Below are 21,213 nucleotides of genomic sequence, written 5' to 3' on the forward strand. Positions count from 1 at the left end.
CTTGTGGGGAAGAACCATCAGTCCAACATACGATGTAAACATATTAAGTAACTGCATTCTGATATTCACTGCCAGTACCTTTTGAAATAGTTTCCTAAGATGTCTTGAAACTTAAAATTGTGTTTTTCTCGAAATTACTTCGGATGGACATTGATCGTTTTTTCCCCTGTACACTTCATATATATATATATATATATATATATATATATATATATATATATAATATATATCAATTGTTGTCGTATATGTAATAATATATATATTATCACATGTACATAATATTTATATTTATAATACTTATATGTTATACGTAATACTTTTTCTTTTCTTTATTTTATTTATAAGATACGAAGTAGGTAATAGTCTAGAACTACTGTACATATACGTATTTTTTGTATATATTTTATTCTATTTTCTAAATCCTGATCTGGTTAAACAATTTTGCTTATGTCTTTGAATCATTCTTATTTATAATATCCTTTTTACAATTAACATCATGTCTCATATACGTCAAAAGCGCCTTGCATAAAGTTTGTGTCGCAGTCTCCAAAACTTCTTTCGTGTGAAAGCCTATACTTATACGTAAAACATTTTTTGCTTCACCCTTATATGAAAATCGAGCACCTGGTATCGCTGATACTTTATATTCCCGTTGACACCATTTGATGAATTTGGTAGCATCTATATCTTTAAAAAAAGATAATTTACAAAAAATGAAGTAAATTATAAGTATATAAAAATATAATTAAAAAAGAAAACAATATTAAAATTGTAACATAATTATTTCAAAATTTTATATTCGAATTTACTCAGTTATACTGTATTACAGGAATTGTATGGGAAAAAGATTCGTTATACCTGACGGAAGATGGATCCAGACGAAATAACCACCTGGTCGTTGATATAAACAACAACAGTTTGGCAGAAATTGATCCAGTGTCTTACAAAGGATATCTAATCGTTCCTGTAAGTTGACTTTTATTTATTTTATTTTTATCTACTTTTTATATAATAGTTTAACAATATGTAAGAACAATTTTCATATTAAAATAAATTATCAAAATTATGAGAGCATACATAATCTATTTTTATAATTAAATACCTATTAAAGATTTGCTGTACGATAATCACTGTTAAATTATATAATGATACACTTTTTGAAGCATAAAAATATTTATAGTACACAGATGATGTAACGTACCTTGTAGATCTTTATAATCTTATCCAGACTCATTTTCGAGATTTTCATGAAGCAAACTTGCAATTACTCCGGAAACAATGATTAACTCCACCACCACTGCACATTATGCCCTTAAAAAAAAGTTAAAAGACATGCATTAATTAAGACAGTTACAATAATAAGTCACAAGATTTTCGTCAATCGATATAACGCACGATAATATATAAAAGATTACTAATACTCAATAATTAACTTTATTTAGACTTTTTTGTAAATCGTTGACACATTAAATAGTTTCGCATAATTTACAATTTTTTAATGAACAATTTTTTTTTAAAGAAAAAGAAAATAAGATCCCTTACAATGTTTTCACAATGTTCACAACACGCGGACTGCATTCAATCCATCCAAAGCGAATCGCTGGTGAAAAGATTTTAGAGAACGAACAGTTTGATACAACGTTCCCTCCTTTATAATTTGGTTTTTTTGGATCATCGTAAGAAAATAAACGTCGTGGCGGAGGTCCTTGCCCATAATAAAGCAAATTGTACACATCATCGCAGACTACCACTATGGAATTGTTTTGTGCAATCTCTACTAAACGCTTGGATTGATCTACCGAGAAATAAAATTGACAAAATAATCTATGTTAATGTATCTCAAGAAGTAAGGTACCAATGACGGGACACTTAAGACCTATGTCTGGACACCTTTATCATTTTAGTTTCTAAAATAATTTAGTTCTTAAATAAATACAACGCGAATTAAAATCAAAGATAAAAATATAATACAAGAAAAATATTTTTATCTTTGATTCTTTGATTTTAATTCACGTTATAACTTATTTAAGGATTAAAATAATAAAAATGTCCAGATATAGGTACGTGTCCAGGCATTGGTATATTTACCTTATATATTTTACTCTTAAATATATATGTACTTTAAATTTTTGAACTTTAGATTTTGAACACTTTTGATTATAAAATTTTGTTCTTTTAAAGTATAAAAATTTAAAGTACATATATACTTAAGTATACATATATAAGTATATTGGTTGAAAAAATATAGATAATGGAATCGCAAATTGTTCTGACACAAAATACAGTGGATTGTATGGTTACGACAATTTAAAATATACATTTACAGCAATATTTAAATTACCAGGTGACAATGTCATTCCGGTTGGATTATGAAAAATTGGTATTGTATAAAACATCGCCCAGAATATTTTCTGATTTAAAAGAAAGTTGCCTTTTGTTTTCTCTTCAATTATTATTTTTTTAAGTGCATCTAGATCTACTGCATCATCCTTCATTGGCACTATATGAAATAAAAACAATAATAGACACTTTAGTTAACATTTTTACATAGAATTTTTTATAAAATGTCTAATATTATAAAAACATATCTATGTTATTTATATTTTTATATCTATATATACAGGATTATATACATATAGGCTGAGTTTCTAAATTCATTGCCAGCGTTGAAAATCTATAGTATACGTTACGTGTAGTATAGATTTCCAGAGTTGGAAGTCTATATACACGTAAGGTATAGATTTTCAGCGCTGGCAATGAATTTAGAAACTCAGCCATACATTTGATACATTATATCTTATTTTAATTACTATACAGGGTGTCCCATTTTAAAAAACGTACCTCGATAATTCTTCAACAAAGCATTTTCAGCAAAAATGTTTCAGACAAAAGTTGTACGGTTTCGAGGGGCACATAAGATGGTGTTATTAGTTTGACCTTGAATAGTTGCTTGAAGGTCACGTGAAGGTCACCTTCAATTTCTTAAATAGAACCCCCATATTGTAATATATCGTTTGAAAGGGCATAAAATAAGAAAAATTTTGGCGCAAATTAGAGGTCGATACGTTGACCCATTCAAAAGTTTTTTGGGAGTTATTTAGGGTCAAAGTTCGAAAAAGCCAATTTTTGACCCTTGTTTGAAACGCACGTCAGAGTTGATAAGTAGGAGAGAGAGAGAGAGAGGGAGAGGGAGAGGGAGAGGGAGGGGGAGGGAGAGGGAGAGGGGGAGGGGGAGGGGGAGGGGGGGAGAGAGAGAGAGCGCTACAGCCATCTAGTTTCTAACGGAAGGTACTAAACGGTTCCATGAACACACACGAGAGGGCGGGTCATGCCTGCTTTGTCACTATCGCAAGAGCATTTGAGCTGGTAACACTGCGCACCGATTCCTGCATCACGCGTGCATCACGTGATTGAGGATAAGGTGGGGAAGCGCATGGTATAAATACAAGGGTATGCTCTTGCGCACGCGACCTATCAGAATTGTCGAAGTGTGACGTCACAGATAAGCGGTAAATTTAAAACTGCTGTTTCCAAACAGCTTATGTTAGCGGCATTCTCGTCAGATATATTATTTTAATTTCAAGTTTGCAAAGAAAAAATCTGTTGTAAAGTAATAGTTTATGAATTAATAAATACCCTGTAATAAAATATAACATAAATAAACATTATAAACTTAATAAATATAGAAAAATTTACAAAACAAATACAATGTTAATATTTTTTTTGCTTTGTTTGACAGCTTTCCTCCTCATATCACTTTATAGGGATTAAATGACAACAATAATAATAACAACATATATAAAGATGCTACGAAAAAGATTTATTATTCGTAAATTTGGTTAACTTCTTTTTCTTATTCTTAAATCTATTTTCTAAAGCAATGGTTCGATTAATTTCGCGTACCCTAATGTAGGTTCTTGTCCTAACAAGACATAGCAAGACCTCTCTTGGCAGTTCGATAGGTTTTAATGCAATTTCTATTTTATCCGTAAGTTTCTTGAAGATGAATTTGTCTTTCCTAAGCTTTGAACCGTGATACTTGGAGAATTTTGTGTTCATAACATGTCCAGCTTTTAAAAGATCAGGCGATGGGTACATGCATTTCCCTCGGGAAATAAATTGTAACCAATCTAGATCATTGACAATTGGTAGCTCGCATGTTTTAATACCTAGTGTGTCATGTTTACTTTTGAATCTATATGCTACATAGCCAGCTACATATAATAAACCTTGATCCTCAATATTGTCGACAATTTCCATTTCATCTAATGATTTTAGTATTTGTTCTTCTTCTAAAGTAGGAATATATGTTGCTGAATTGAAGCATGGAACGCGATTTTCCTTATTATTATTAATTTCATTTTCTGTTAAGAATTCTTCTTCGATATGAAGATCGGTTGTTTCGTTTTCGTTTGTGTACGGTGCTAACATATTACTTAAAATATACTCTTCACAATTATCATCGTTAAGCGGAGATATTAAACAGGATACATTTCGTTCGCTTTCTGTGACATTTGTATTTTTGCAGAAAATAGTCGTAGAAAATTTTTCTAATATATAGCGTTTTATTCTATACTTAAAATCTAAGGCTGTTGGTTGATCATTCGCACCACCACCATTCGATCTTATAAAAGAAAAGAAATTTTCTAATACATCTTTGTTTAACCGATTTGTTATCACATATTCAATATTAGCCGTGGAATACTTCTCAATTAAATACGGTAATAATTGTTCCAAAGAATTACTGCTCACGATGAACCCTTTCTGAAATAACATTAAACTTTTGTGATTTCCTACTCTTAGTTCGTACATGAAAGACGTCATTTCGTGAAGTATTGCATTTTGTTCCTCTAAGTTTTTGCCATATGCATTTTTTCCTGAATGATTGCCGTACATCGATTTTGAGTTGAATATATCAAACCAGTCATTCAACAATTTGATCATACGTGCTGTTTCCATCCACTCTACATTTTCGAGAAAACCTTTTTGTCCACACCATCGTAATGAAGCAGCGGTAGTAGCAGACAGTAGCTGCACAGCTGGAAGTACTTTTTGTCGCTCAGTACCTTGCAGGTCTAAATGGTACTGAGATATTTTGAACGCCACTTTCAAATCCTTAATATTAATAGCTAACAATCGTTCTAAACTTTTTTTACTTAAAATTACTCCGTTAACGTTGAAGTCCTTATCGAGGAAATGATTACGCGCCAGCTTAACGAGATGGGGCATATCTGCAAATACGAAAACTTGGAGTTCAATACAAACAGGATGCTGAAAGTAACATTTTTTAGGTGCAATTCCTATTCCCATTTCTGACCACAATCCCATATTACCCGAACCCATATCACTCGTCACAGCAATAACCGTATAGCCTATATTATACATTTCCGAAATAACGTGCAAAAGCGTGCTCTTAGACATAGGTTCATTAAAGTTGTAATACACTGGCTGCTTCCAATTGGAAAACAAGCTTCGTACCATGATACATTGACACGTCTTGTGAGGTCCAACGACTTGCTCACATTTGTGATCTATAGCAATTTTATTAGATAAATAGACCTCATCGAATGTTACTACTACCAGTTTTTCAGAATCTTTCAAGCATTTCCCTTTCTGTTTCATGCACTCGAGCACACACGATATAACACCTGTTTCTGCTTTGATAGAACTTGCCCACCTTCTGAGCGTTGATGGACCAGGGAGCGGTATTTGCAAAACATTCCTTAAATAGCGATATGCCTTCGGACTGATAGATCGTAACGATATAGCACTTGCTATATCTTCTGGAGACCATGATATACGTTTCTTAGATGGGTTTAGTAACATCCGTATTTGCCCCGGAGTAAATATTTTTCCGAGTATCTGGTATATTTTTGTTTCCGCATTTTCGTCGCCTTTCCTCTCTTTTTCTTTGTACATAAGCAACTTCTTTTGTGTTGCTGCTAATTGCTCTTCAACACTATTACTGAAAGTAAACAATAAAAACCAACATTATTCTTTCATATAATGACCTGAAAAATTTCTAAATATTAGTTTGTAACTCACAGTTTCTTCAAGAGAGCAGTTACATCCTTTGATGTAGATGGTAACGCTGTTATAGTATTGTGGATCGACTGGATTTCTTTTGACACAGGTATATCATCGCCAAATGTGGCAAATAGCACTGTATTGTTGCATGTTGATTCCGAAGTTGATGTGTCATTGCATGTTGATTTCGAAGTTGATGTGTCATTGCATATTAATTCTGACATATCCGACGTATCAATTAATGGCAATGATCTTTTATTACAACGAACAGCTTCCATTTGCGGCGCGTCACACATTAAACGCAACGTAGGAATTGCATCTGGTCTCAATTTTGTTAGTCTTTTTTGAGCATAGAAAAGGGACTTTTCTTTCGACGGCTGTACGAAGCATGATGCATCGAAGTGTTGGGAACATATCATATCTAAACACAAAATTATATGCAGTATACTTCATTATATTTGTACATTTACAAGAAATATAAAATCTTACTTTTTTTAATGTTAACGTCGAGGTTAACGTTTTGTTTTACGCATGCTGCAAGCCACTTAGCTGCGATCGTAAAATCTTTTGGAAACGAAAAATATTTTATGCTGTTTCCGTTAAGCAATTTTGTTTTTCGGTAATAATTGCCACAACCTTTCACGGAACAGGACATTGTATACTTAATGTCCACAATCACGTTTCTCCGGATCTAAACAAGCACCAGGGCCATATTTAATTGTGGTCCAATCAGACTCTAGCCGAATGTGACGTCACACTTTGACTGCGCAGTGGGTGTCCACGGGATGAGCATACCCTTGTATTTATACCATGGGGAAGCGCAAGCGCGCTCGTGCAGCCCGGCGATTCGGGCATTCGAAAACAGTCAGTCGTTCCGTACGCATCTTTTCACAAGTCACGTCTTGGGCCTTCCGCCATTCGAATTATCTAGAAGCGAGAAAGTAATCGATACAAGTGAAGTTAAGTAATAGATACGCGGTTGTCTACGCATACTATACATCACATCACTATCTCTACGCACGTCAGAGAACGTTGAAGGAAGGTGCCTACAGCTATTCTATGGCTTCTCGCCATTTCTGCAAAGGACTTGACGACCTAGGGCGGTCATTACTGGAGATTGAGATATCACGTACACGAGGCAGGGCAACCGCCCTGGCCTCAGATTGAGCACACTGTATTATTTGGCCATTTCCAATTATTCTATAGATGAGTTCCTGCATACTGCGGATCTCTATAATCAGGTAACTTTACGATTTCTGAGTAAAAACCACTGATTCCACTAGATATACGTCTAGTGGTGGAATGCAAATATACGTTTGCATTAGATACAATCTTTGGTTTCAGAAATCAGTCCTCAAGGCGGGAAAGCATAGATCTTGGTTGAAACAAGTCCTCAAGGAGGGACATACAAGATCTTAGATGATATACGTCTTCACGGCGAGACATATTAGTTTCCAATTCAGATAAGTCCTCACGGCAGGACATACCGTATAAAAGTTCAAATATTCATTAATAGTCTGTTTGTTACAAGGACGTCAGTAATCGATGATTTACAATGTAAATCATCTATGACTCTCTTAAGGTAGCCAAATGCCTCGTCATCTAATTAGTGACGCGCATGAATGGATTAACGAGATTCCCACTGTCCCTATCTACTATCTAGCGAAACCACTGCCAAGGGAACGGGCTTGGAAAAATTAGCGGGGAAAGAAGACCCTGTTGAGCTTGACTCTAGTCTGGCACTGTAATGAAACGATGCCAGACTAGAGTCAAGCTCAACAGGGTCTTCTTTCCCCGCTAATTTTTCCAAGCCCGTTCCCTTGGCAGTGGTTTTGCTAGATAGTAGATAGGGACTAAAATTTACATGCTGGTTGCAACCACATGACTAGATAGGGATTTACATGCTGGTTGCAACCACATTTAAGTACATTTTGATTCTAATTATCTTGCGTTTCGTCATACTAGTCACTGACAACTCCTAATTTTCAACTGTGAAATTGTTTAATATTCGATACGTTTATTTATCCATTTTCTGGGTAAAAGACTTAACACAGAGTGTAAAAAACATTTCAGTTTATAAATTTTTTGCGATAACGATACATATACTCAGTGGGCTTCGTATATTGCTTTACTCAATAGTTTGTAAATTTGCTTATAAGATACATCGTTTATTCATATGCGTTGATGAATACATTCATCAATTTCATAAAGTGTTAATTATTCAACTAATTTATCAGATTGATTCAATTTCCATTGAAGCGTTAATTCATATTCCATCTATTTCACGAACGAAATAGTAATTTATTCTTATCTGCAATTTAATTTGTTGAGATGCGTCATAATTATTTCTTTGAAATTGCATGAAATAATGACTTGCTTATTAAGAAACAGTCTCTATTGAAAAATCTCATAATTAGATAAGATATTGTTGAAGGATTCAACCAACTCCTTTATTTCACCTTGTCGACAGTAATCTGTTTAACTTCTTTCTTAATTAAAATTACCAATTCTTTACATTTAATTTGAATACGAGTCATTATTCGATGCAATTATTTTCCACACTGATTTATATAATTATTGTATTTATGCTTTTATCTTTGATCTGATTTCGTTTATTGTGTTTGGACAAAAATAATATTCTCTGTGACCGAATAATACGAGACATTTGCACAAGTGTGTATTCTTCTTTTTGATATTACTTATCTCATTCACATTAGTGAATTACGCAAAATAATTGAAATATCGACTATAAGACATGTCTCATACTTGATGATTATAAAGTTATTCACAGAGGAAATTATAATATACTGATTTATCATGTATGTCGTTTATAATTTATGAATTCTTGCTGATATGTTGAAAATCAATCGCACTTGATATTTTGTGCAATCTTATTAAAGATATTCTTTTCAAAGTAATTTCTTACCAGTGTCTCCTTCTTGGCCTTAATATAGCCCACGTCTTATACTGGGGCGTGTACAACCCTAAATAACTTTTGAATGGGTCAACGTATCGACCTCTAACTTGCGCTAAAATTTTTCTTATCTTATGCCCTTTCAAACGATATATTACAATATGGGGGGTTCTATTTAAGAAATTGAAGGTGACCTTTACGTGACCTTTAAGCAACTATTCAAGGTCAAACTAATGACACCATCTTATGTGCCCCTCGAAACCGTACAACTTTTGTCTCAAACATTTTTGCTGAAAATGCTTCGTTGAAGAATTATCGAGGTGCGTTTTTTAAAATGGGACACCCTGTATAGTATATATGTTTTTACTATATGTATATATATTTTTATTGTATAGTTTTTATTTTTATAAATCTATAATACATTAATGCCCGTTTCACCAACATCGTTTAAAGGCCGGTCTACAATACGTGGAGTAAGTCTGGAGTAAGGAGTAAGAGTAGGCAGGACTAAGCGTAAGAATAAGATTAGGAGTAAGAAATAAAATTAATTTATTTCGCTTACGCTCTTACGCCAGCTTTCTTAAACCGAAAATAGCCCTCTTATGTCTACTCTTACTCCTTACTCCACGCTTACTCCGTGTATTGTAGACGACGCTTAACTTTAACCTTAGTTCAACTCACTCTTCGTCTGTTTCTAATGTCCATTTCTATCAACGCAGGTTAATTTTAATCTTGGTTTAACTTACCTGTCATCTTTTCCTAGTTCTAAGAGTTCTAAGAGTTTGAAAAAAATACTTGTAAGTTAAACCGCGATTAAAGTTAATCTACATTGGTAAAAATGGGCATAAGGGAGACTGTTACGCCGATTTCTACCAATGTAGATTAACTTCTAATCTCGGTTTAACTTACTTTCTATCTTTTTCTAACTTTTAGAACTAGGAAAAGATGACAGGTAAGTTAAACCAAGATCAAAATTAACCTGCGTTGATAGAAATGGACATTAGACAAAGAGTGAGTTAAACTAAGGTTAAAGTTAAACGACGTTGGTGAAATCGGGCATTAGACATTATTTTGTTTGTTTTACAAATATATAACAAATTTATAGTAGGTATCATCTACCTCGTCTACCTGTAACTATTCTCATTAATGGAAATTGTTTAAAAGCATCAAGAGCAATCATATAAGTAACTTCTTCTACAAAGATAATTCCATTCGGTGAGAGTATTTAATAATAGTTGAAGACCGTGCGATGCTCCGCATGTCAATATTAGATGCTCTCTCATCACGGAATTGCCATACCGTTTGCTCAAAAACTTGGCTAACCCATTGCGACATTCCCAAAGACTTGCTGTGATACTATATTGAAAGAGATAATATTTTCCTTCCTTTTCTTCTTCTTCCTAAGGCAACATTTATTTTGATCAATATGGATTGCAAAGTATCAATAAATACTTTAGGATATTATTTCTGAAATAGGTCATGAAATATTTCATAAATGTAAGCAACAAATATTAAAATGTTTATTTATCTTCATAAAATGTTCATTAACTATTTAAGTATCATTTTGTTACATTTTATATATATATATCTATAATCTTAACTTAAAAAATATTTAAAACTCTGTTAAATATTTGCATGAGATTTGCTTTTATCAAAATATTTGATAATTACTAATTACAATCAGCTTTAATTGGACTTTAACTTGAATGAATAAAATTGAATCTGCTATCTGATTCTGAAAAAAATTTATAATATATAGATATTTTTTTTACTTATAGAAGTAATTTTTTTTAACTTTTATGACTCCATTTTCTATAAGTCATAATAATAATTATTAATATTAGTTGTAGTCACATTATTACTTGCACGATTTAACAAATGCAACGGACATATGTACAAAGTACAAAGTAAAAATAAAAATGATTTTATTTGATTAACAATAACTTATTTTTAAATATCATTATGATAATAAATTGTTTTTAAAGATAATAATTTAAAAAGATACAAAAAGTTATTGAGAATATGTATTGATTGTTCAAGTATATTTTGTCTGTCAAACGCAAAGATAAATGCAATATTAAAATACTTTATTTTTACCAGTCTATGTCGTGTGGATCTATTCAGCATTTCTGCACAATGTTTTAATAAGTCAGGACTAGGTGCTCCGACTGACAAGTTTACAGCTTCTTGATTGTAGACATTAAATATTGGGTCACTATCGAACAAGTGTCTCAAATGTGGATCATGAACAATATCCATGTCAGTTCAAGTTGTGTAATCTGTTTTAATTTTTATAAATCAATTTTACATTGCGTAGGCTATTACCAGAAATTATTTTATTTTACAAATAAAATAATTTCTGGTAATAATAAAATGTATATACATATAAGTAGTTTACAAATTACAATTCGGACAAAATTAATTTTTTGATCACAGTTATGAATATTTTTAATCATTGTTTATACTATTTAACGTAATATTTAATATAATCAATATTTAAATCATAAAAAACAATAAAAAATTCAGTATCAGCAATATGATATGGATATTGAGATATTAAATTGAATAGATATTGATATATCAATTTCGATAGATCTGAATAAGTTCTTTTAAAGTGTCCTATATTTTCGCTTATAATAGTATTGTAGATAAATGCAGAAATTATTTTTCCCTTCTATTCATTGTCGTTATCAACTATTATTAGCTTATGAATTATCACATATCTTCTAAAAGATTGATTCATGAAAAAAAGCTTAAAACTTTTGGATTAACAATAAAACTTCTCTCTTTGACAACATTACACAACTAATAATGGAAACGTGACGGTCAGCATTAATTTATTATTTCAACTCCTGTATTTTTAAATACATTACCTAATGTGAAAATTAAGATATGGCAGTGGTTCACTGTTAACAAAGTTTTTTGCTACTTTATATTAAGATTTGTTCTACATCAAGACATTTTATTGTTGAGGGGACTAAATTTGTATTAATTTAACTTTTTTGAATTCTTGAAGCTTTTAGAAATTGTTTTCTGATTAATCTTGATTTTTGTTTTAGGTAACTGAAGAGAGGAAGGAGAATAAGCACAGAAACAAGGAGAACATACCATATGGCGAGTATGGTGATTGGCACAAGGCCGTAAAGATGAATTCTACTATTACTACTACCTTAAAGAACTTCGGCGCCCTATATCAAAGACAAGGTAAATGCGAGGCCATGAAGACACTCGAAGATTGCGCCATGAGATCTCAAAGAGAGGTAGATAACGTTTGTATTAATTCTTTTGTTAAAATAATACGCGTGTAGAATTGCAAATAATACAACTAACGAGGTTTTTTGCATTTCAAGCATGCAGCACGTACAATAAGTTAGTAAAAGCTTAGCACTATTCTGGAATCTTGCATGATCTTTGCACATTGCAAAATTACACGGTTTATTTTTTTATCTGCGTTTAAAACATCCTTTTTCTTATTAATTTTTTATTCTAATTTTAATTTACGTTAACATATAATGTTAACTATCATGTGTAATAATGATATATAATTAATACGCACATGGTCTTGACAAAATTTCTTTCTCCAAGTTACACATGTATAATTATGCACAAACAATATTTTAACAATTAATAATTATAAAGTAAAGAAACCTGTGATTGAAAAATTCTTTATTAGCCTAAGAATAAGTTTGTTTGAAGCATTGACAGTCAACATGTCTCAGACACAGTATAAGTAAGAACAGTAGGTAAACTCTATTCATCATCATCCTATTACTCGTGTCTCAGCGCGTGGTGACTTCTCTTCATATACATGTGTTACGCACGTAGATTATACACATTGTATATGGGACCTACGCCCATTCCAAACGGCTAGATTTTTTTAGAGAAATTCTCTTGGCAAGACATACTCTCGGTGGTTTGCGAGAGGAGAACGAGCGAATATAATTTTTCTAGCTCTACCGGGCATTGTACCCGGGACCTTTGGCTCAATAGACCAGTGCGCTGTCTACTAGGCCACGCTCGTCAGATACACTCTGTTAAGAAGTTGGAAATAAATATGGCGATTTGCACAACTAATAACATTAACATGGCGATTGTCATGGTAACTTTCTGGTAACTGAGTATGAGATATTAAGATAAGATCATAGACGTTTATGGATAAGATAAAAAGATAATAATATCATATAAAATAAAGCGTGATCGCACGATCAACAACATAGCGGATAGTTGCCACAAAGTGTGTCTACTGTTCTTACTTATACTGTGTCCCAGACAGCAAAACGTCTGTCATATGTATGAAATATGTTTGTAAACTCGTGACGAGCGTTCGCGCAAATAACACGTAAAGCTGCGTCCGCCAATGCTCAGCAACAATATTGAATTTGCTTCAAGCAACGGTTTATTCAATATTTATCACATTTTTCCAGCAGTGTCTAGTTTTTTATGCTCGGAGATTCCATTGGTGTACAGTTTATATGTTATTGATGGAAATAATTTACATATCTTTGCTGTAAAAGCATTATAAGTATGAATTCTAGCGGAATTCTCTCTAGCTCTTGATGATATACGACTTATGTTTACGCAAAGTTTGTGGCAATACATAAATTGGTTTCAGCAACACGTTTGCATGATTTTGCACACTCACGCTTTGCTATCAGAGGTTAAATAATTTTAAATGTTTAGATTATCAAATATTGAAACTTAAAACCATATAATCAATAACCATATAAACTTTGCAAATTTAAAATTAATAATATACTGTAATATACATACCGCGTGCGCGTGCGTACGTATGTGTGTGTATATATATACGGTATATTATTAATTTTAATTTGCAAATATATATATATATATATATATATATATATATATATATATATACAAATACAATAAAAAGTAATATAGAAATTAAAATTTGATTGAATTTGTATAATAATAAGGATTCATAATATGACCATTTGTTTTTATTTTTTTTGCAGTTGATAGAGCTGGTAGAGCTGGATAACAAGGCACAAGTAGCACAGCTGCTGAGTGACGAAAAGAGCTCCACACGGAGAAAATTGCTACGGTTGTTACAACAACATTCTCTATGATTGAAAAAGAAATGTATGTGAATTCAAGTTAAATTGATATTACATTGAATGTAGCTGTTAAGATATGCTCATTTATACAGTTTTCATAACCGTAGTTCTTACGATACGTGACATTCGGTTACAATACCCTCGTATATGGTTGCCTCAACCAAAGGATTATTGCTATCTCTCTTATGTGGTCTGCAGCACAAGTATTATGGTTGAGAGATCCATAAGATATAGCTGCACGGTACAGCACTGAATCACTGCATGATTGAGAGTTTAGTTCCATTGCGCGCGCAAAAGAATTTCTGCATAGAATAAAGTGGATTTGATAAGGATGTTTTAACTTTATAAATATACTTTTTTCATAAATATATTTACGAACACAAAATTTCGTAATGAGCCGACACTGGTTTCTGACATTCACCCGACATTAAGAAATATTATATCATATATCTAATTCAAAATTTTATTACTCTTTTTAAACTGAATTTGTTTCTTAAGATGATTTTTGAAAAATTATATATTTGCGCTGATTATGACATATGTAGACTATATATAACACTTACATTAAATTAAGAAGTAGTCTACCACGTAAGGCAGTTGGCTCACGATCCAGAGGTCCCGAGTTCGAATCCCACCAAGGTAAGTGTTTTTTTCAAATACGAGAAAATATTTATAATCATAGATGCATCTTAAGAAACAAATTTAGTTAAAAAATAGTAATAAAATTTCGAAATAAATAATTTTTTTTGTCGGGTGAATATTTGTTCATTATGGTTGTAACATCCATATATTATGGTTGCAACATCCATATAGTAGCTACCCTCACTAAGGTTAGGGCAACCATATAGGTCACTTCCAGAGTACTATGGTTTCCATAACCCTTTTGTATGGATGGGCGAAAATTAACATTATTATTCTGTTGTAGCAACCGTAACTTTTTCTCCGTGCACCAGACGTAGCTCGCGGTCCAGTCTGGCTAATATCGAACGTGAACAAAGTCACGAAGAGGTGAGTCGTTAAGAGTTACAGAATAGGGGTACAGGCGGATTCCGTTTTTCATTTTTTGTTAGCTTCTATTCCGCCTTATCGCATCATCAAGTCCGTTTTCTTCAGCTGCATATTCTGTATTTTTTCTGTAACAGTTTTTAACTATCCTCTTTCACTCTCTAATGCTTTCTTGTAACACTTATTTTAAATGCAAAATTTGTCGTACTGCAGCTAAAGAAAACAGCTCTATTGCACAGTATAAGTAAGAACAGCAGGTACACTTCTTGTGCCTTTGATTTTTGTGGTAAACTATCCGCCATGTTGTTGATTGTGCGAGCGCCCTTCAAGCTGCATACACAATGAAAAACACAGGCAACAGGAACAGAATAATATTCTCTGTTCCTGTTGCCTGTGTTTTCCAGCTTCGGTTATTATTAGTTACCATGACAATCGCCATGTTATTAGTTGTGTAAATCGCCATATTTATTTCCAACTTCTTGACGGAGTACCTACTACCTACTGTTCTTACTTATATTGTGTCTATTATATCGTGCTCTCATTCGTCATCCGTCAATGATTTTTTTAAACGTTACTGAATAGGTAGATGTAGATGTACTTCTAGGGCGAGAACTTCAAAATATACCTTTTCGTCTTATCTTTTATATTTAATATACCTGTAAAGGATTCATATCAATCAATTGATTTCTGAATATCTTTTGGTATCATATAATAGAAAACTATTAAAATATTAAAATTAATTGATCAGATTTGAAATATAATATTAAAATTAAAAATATTAAGATAAAGTTTTGAGTCCGACAAAGAATCGACGCGCAGTTTAATAAGTTAGAAAATATAGGTGTATATGTATATACATATATATGATATATACCGTGCGTACCAAAAGTTCCGGAACGGCCAAATCTAATAAGATCATTTATTGGCCCCCTTTGAACTCTCCAACTTTTATATGAAATATTTTTTCATAAACCAATACTTTCTGAGATAATTGGCTGTTCCTCAGTTTTTGATACACACGGTATATATATAATAGTCACATATAGGGTGTAATCGCCGTTTCAATTGAAACACCTTGTATAAATTGCATTTACATGAGACTAACTTTCCAGACGATAAATGCTTTATATGTACTTACACATACCGTAAAAGTAAGAGATAACTGGATCACAGCTTATCTATCATAAATCTATTACATCTATTATAAATATAGCATGTTGAAAACGTACGAAATTTAATGTTTCTTGAAAAATTTTAGTATTTTGAATATTTTTAAACTACAAAGAACATTAAGAATTATAAACTGACATTATATAAAGTATACTAATATTTCTTGTATAATGTTAAGAGATATTCTAGAAATAATAGATTATATCGAATTTTTTGATCGCCAAGACGCTCGAAGATAGCGCCATGTGTTTCGTATCGATCGTTAAGCCCCTTGCACAATGCCAGGCAATAGGAATAGGAAATAACCAAAAAATTGTTAATTACAACCTAAAAAATTTGAATGCTATGATTGGTTGGCAACAGGCAATAGGCACAGAATTTCCAACGTGACGGAAACTCTGTGTCTATTGCCTGTATCACTGTTTATTCTGCATTTATACATGATTTCTGATTTCTATTCCCTGTTCTCATTGCCTGTTGCCTGACATTGTGCAAGGGGCTTTATAAGTGGCTTCGTTTTTCATTTGAATAATGGCCGAGATAGATAGAAATTAAATCGATACTCGAATATATCGAAGTTCTTTCGAAAATCTCGAGATGTAGCTCGGTCCTTTTCCGCGATGCCGATTGGTTCTCTCGACCTAGTTAGTTTACCCCCACTATTCGAGTTGCCGTTCGCGCGCGTTCGCGGCGCTCGCGGCGCTCGCGGATCCGTTGGAAGTCACTGCTTTCGGAACACAGTGCGGAATAATACGCGAATCGCCGGTTTAGATTACGGAAAACTGTGATATATATATCGAATGCTCATTTAATACATGTGCTTCGCGGAATTTATACGGATGCCGAGGTATGTATATCGCGTTCGATAATATTGACTTTCCGATGACATTCTTTCGGACGATCGGTCTCGTTTTTTGCAATCGTCAACTTGACTCGCGACTCGACTCGCCGCGCGTCTCGTGTCGTCGTCGTGTTGCGCGGTTTCAGAATGAAATTACCGTCGATTTCGGAACACGGATAAAGGACACCAGCGGATGCTAAATCGGGCGTCGAGCGGATTGTATAGCTTCGTTCATAGCATCTCCGACGTAATTCTTCCGTCGTCCGTCGTCGTGTAATAAAGTACGCGCCACGTCGCGAGATTAATACCGGGAGTGCCGATGCAAAGTGTCGCGCGATCGTAAGCGACGATATCGTGTTTAATTAGCGATCGCAGTCTGTCGTATGTTCAATCTTGTAATTTAATCGTGTCTTAATATTTGGCGATCATGGAGGATAGATACAATGTTCATAAATCGATTATTTATGATTACAGTTAAGCAAGATCGCCTGACAAGCAGCAAGTGTAGCGTCCACGCGACGGTTGTTCCTGGCGAGTGAAGTTGGCCATGTGATTTTACGAAATTCTTTCCGCCATGTAAGACTCGCTCGTCGCGTTTATCTGCGGGTCATCACGGGCCGACGGGATCGTCGGGCGGATCGTACAGGCATCTCCGACGTAATCCTTCCATCATTGTGTAATAAAGTACACGCTGCGTCGCGAGATTAATACCGGGAGTGCCGTGCAAAGTGTCGCGCGATCATGAGCCACGATATCGTCGATTTTCGCTCGTGAATGTCGTGAGTGAGTGCGTCGACGGAGATGCGACATCGGTGAAGGACCACGGAGAGGAGGAGGGGGCCTGGGAGGCATCGGGCAACGGCGGAACGACCGTAAGGTGAGTAATATTCGTTTATTATTTTGCTGTCCCGTGCCATTATACTCGAATCATTAATTAATTACTTGTACAATACAAATATGGATTATCTTGGGCACTGTAATGCTTTAATGTAAAAATATTTGTATGTTTCAGATAATTTATCTGATCAACGTAGTATTACAACTCCGCTGTTGCGCATCGGCCGGTGAGTGATTTTTTTAATTTAATGTCAAGGCAACAATATTATTCTACATTCAAGAAATTCATATAACCTTAACAAAATTATATCACAAAGTTACGTTACCTAACTCAACCTAAGTGATATGTATAAATCCAAAAATCCAACCTAAGTGGTAGTAGCTTCAATTTTTCTTTAACAAAATTATTATATCACAAATTTGTGTTACCTAACTTAACCCAAGTGACATGTATTTCAAAAAAAGATGTGAAATCTTTAAATTGCGCCAAATACATAGAGTATATATATATTGTTTTGAAAAATAATTGTTGTGCAATTATTTTTAAAAAATAAAACCCAAGTGGTACATATCTTTGTGTTCTCACTTAAGGATCTTCCTATTCCAACCCAAGTGATAGTAGCTTTAATTCTATTTAACAAAATTATAATATTACAAAGAATTAAAGAGGTAACAGTACAAAATAAAAATATTTAATTAAAATAAAATAAATAAATTTTTCTTGTAAAGAAACTTGGCGCTGCTAGACTTCGAAATTTAATAAAGTACTAAAATTTTTGATGGAATAAAAAAAACAAACATAATTTAGGGAAGAATGTGACGGGAGTAAAAAAAGCAGCGCGAAGTTTTTTTTATAAGAAAAATTTATTTATTTTATTTTAATTAAATAGTTTTATTTTGTACTGTTACCTCTTTAATTTTTTGTGATTAAAATAATTCTTTGTAATATTATAATTTTGTTAAATAGAATTAAAGCTACTATCACTTAAGTTGGAATAGGAAGACCCTTGAATGGGAACACAAAGATATGTACCACTTAGGTTTTATTTTTTTTAAATAGTTGCTTTAAAAATATTTTTCAAAGCAATATATATATTCTCTTTGTATTTGGCGTAATTTAAAGATTTCACTTTTTTATTTTAAATACATGTCACTTGGGTTAAGTTAGGTAACACAAATTTGTGATATAATAATTTTGTTAAAGAAAAATTGAAGCTACTACCACTTAAATTGGATTTTTGGATTTATACATATCACTTAGGTTGAGTTGGGTAACGTAACTTTGTGATATAATTTTGTTAAGTATTACTTACCTCTCGACAAAAGTTTATCCAATCGACTACATTTCTATCATTTAATTCTACTTCATTAATCAGACATTTGTGTCGCGGTGGCTGCAGCAGTAGAAAATAGGCAATAAAACGACAAATTTTAACCAGATTCATGTGTGTTCGTTCAAACCATATTCCGTGGAATGCACTAACTTTGAAATTGCATGTTACTCTCATAGACCTAGGATAAGATAGACGGAGCGTAAGCCTGCGGGGTAGGTGATAGCGCGGGAGGGGAAATAGACCCAAATTTCGGCAAAGTTCGGTTAGACTCGGAAACATTCGGACGCTCGACCGACTCGACAGCACACGGATGTGCCTTCGCGCTTTGGTGTGCGTTGGCAGCATGTGGAGGGGATGCGCTGGCATGCGCTGTTTGTTCGATTACACATTTGACACATTTCTCCGGACGGTGGATAGTATCCACGTGTGATAGCACGAGGACTTTCGCATAAACTCGAGCGAAGACCATGCAGACAGACACGACGAACGATGTGACTTGCAGACAGACACGACGAACGATGCGACTTGTATTCAGATCCACGTGTACCTGTCTCTGTTCCGATTATTATTTTTAGATGCTATTTACGTTTTAACAAATATATATATATATATATATATATATATATATTTGTTAAACCCCCTCCCCTATGTAATTAATCATTTTTATTTTTCAGTGTTTTGACCTGTCGCAGTAAATACCACTTATAGTTGTGGCATAGTTCTTCGCACTGGAATCAATTCGCTTGCACACTAGAATCATTGTCATCAACAAATGTATATCAGCTAATATTCATAAAAGAAAAGATTAGGTATCTATGTGCTTTCTGTAATTGTAGGTGTTGAACCGATTCTTTTCTCTGATTTTTATTCAGTTTTCCAGCCATCCATATATATGCTTGCAGAATATCAATCGCTGGAGAACAATTCTGTACGGAGTAAGGTTGCCAAATTGTGAGGCTACTGTCGAGTGCGTCCTAATAAGCAGAAGTCACATTCTAACGTCAAATATCTATCAGTAGCAATGCGACGACAGATTGACGAGAGAGCAGGTTTGTAAAATCATTTTTATTATCATTTTTTCATAGAGGCTTTTGACAGATATAATCAAAGTTTATCACTATCTTGTCATGTAGGCTACCGAATGATGTATGTTTATTATCCTTCAACAAACAGGATTTATTGCCAATATTTGACTCAACAAATATGGTTATTTGGATTTCAGATCTGATATGGAAATATGAAGTTTCTCCAAAAATTGAGGATCGATTCTTGAAGGAGACAACTGTGTAGCAAAATGAAAAATAGAAATCATGTATTGCAAACAGAAGATCAAGAAGAAGTATGAATTATGAGAAATTAAAGAATCGCAAGTCTGTATCTGTGAAAGGACAAGGAAAATTAAAATTAAAATTAATATAAAATAGAAACATGTTCATAACTTTATTTCTCTTCCCACTAATTCAGACAGCTCGTATAGTGTCAGTAGCAAATCTATCTCTGCTAAATTTTCAAATTTCTGCCAAATTTTTTTAATATGTTTCTCCTTCTCAAAGTTATTGCACTGCGATCTTGCCCAAAACGTGGGATGATTGAACATGCTATTTATGCTTTTTTGATGTTCCGTCAAGTTTGCTGTAAATAATATTTCATTATAAGAACAGTAAAAATATTTTTGAAATAAGTGTAACACAGTGTTAACAACATACCTAAAAATGCGACGATTGTAGAATGCGTATTCAGGCTTTCCTTCAGCTCTCTATTATGTCGCTCTGATATGTTGTTCGTTCTATCGAACTGCTTATATACGCAGAACGACTCGGGTTTGAAACCCTTAATCCACGTATCATAATAATAATTAAAAAATGACTGTACATATTTACAATTGGCAAAAATAACAGTGGAGATTATATTAAAGCCTTCCTCTATTAAAGCCTCAGGCAACTAGGCTAAAGATATGAGCAACCTCACTGCACCATATCCTAATTCTTTTTGTTCGCCCTTTAATAT

The 21,213-nt window shown here is 33.3% G+C and overlaps 1 long non-coding RNA gene and 1 pseudogene across 1 annotated transcript; one reads left to right on the top strand and one right to left on the bottom strand.

Annotated features, from left to right (window-relative positions):
- Window positions 1-328: 328 nt before the first annotated feature.
- LOC139769319 (2-aminoadipate transaminase-like) lies at window positions 329-11,200 on the bottom strand (annotated as a pseudogene).
- A 5,718-nt stretch (window positions 11,201-16,918) lies between these two features.
- Window positions 16,919-20,633, top strand: LOC139769320 (uncharacterized). Its single transcript, XR_011717532.1, has 6 exons — window positions 16,919-17,041; window positions 17,510-17,912; window positions 18,048-18,099; window positions 19,881-20,015; window positions 20,109-20,255; window positions 20,429-20,633. It is a non-coding gene; the product is annotated as an uncharacterized lncRNA (long non-coding RNA).
- Window positions 20,634-21,213: the final 580 nt, after the last annotated feature.

This window comes from Temnothorax nylanderi, unplaced genomic scaffold, assembly GCF_030848795.1.
Source record: "Temnothorax nylanderi isolate EJ_2023f unplaced genomic scaffold, tnyl_v1.0 TNYL_tig0022_pilon, whole genome shotgun sequence".
Lineage (NCBI taxonomy): Eukaryota > Metazoa > Arthropoda > Insecta > Hymenoptera > Formicidae > Temnothorax > Temnothorax nylanderi.